Source organism: Tarenaya hassleriana, unplaced genomic scaffold (assembly GCF_000463585.1).
Source record: "Tarenaya hassleriana unplaced genomic scaffold, ASM46358v1 Cleome172, whole genome shotgun sequence".
NCBI classification, from domain to species: domain Eukaryota; kingdom Viridiplantae; phylum Streptophyta; class Magnoliopsida; order Brassicales; family Cleomaceae; genus Tarenaya; species Tarenaya hassleriana.
Genome location: NW_010965141.1, coordinates 137,279 through 137,898, shown reverse-complemented (window position 1 = coordinate 137,898; position 620 = coordinate 137,279).

Genomic DNA, 620 nt, shown 5'->3' with positions numbered 1-620 from the left:
GTCCTGCGAACCACACATCAGAACGGACGGTCTGGATCACAACGCAGAACGGACGTTCTACACTACGGAACGGACGGTCCATGGTTTCAGAACGGACGATCTGCAAAGCTGGAACGGACGGTCTGAGGAACTTAACTAACCTGGAACGGACGGTCCACTTGATAGACTCCGCGAAAGCTACGCCGTTTGGCCATTCTTTTCGGGTTTTTGAGGGGAAATGAAAGAGGAGAACCCTAGATTTGATTGGGGGCCGAAAATAGAGACCTTAGGGGAGAAAAGGGGAGTTCTTGGAGGAGAAAGAAGAGGAAGGAGACTCCATTGAAGATTGAAGATTTCTTGAGCATCTCTCTACTCTCTCTCTATGATTTCTGCACTTTACTCTTGTTTTGCTTTGTTCTTGAACATGAGTAGTGAGTAGTTTCTTGTTGTGGGAAGAGGGATTAGCCCTCATGTAAGGATGCTTGTATTCACCTTGGACCCAAGATTATGCTTTGTTTATGCTTCCAAATCCTTGCTTTGAATGAAATTTGTGTTCTTGAAAGTTTATCTCTCTTGAATGAATGCTTAGAGAAACCTTGGATTTGTTCAATTGGATGATGCAATTGCTTGGGTTTTGATTG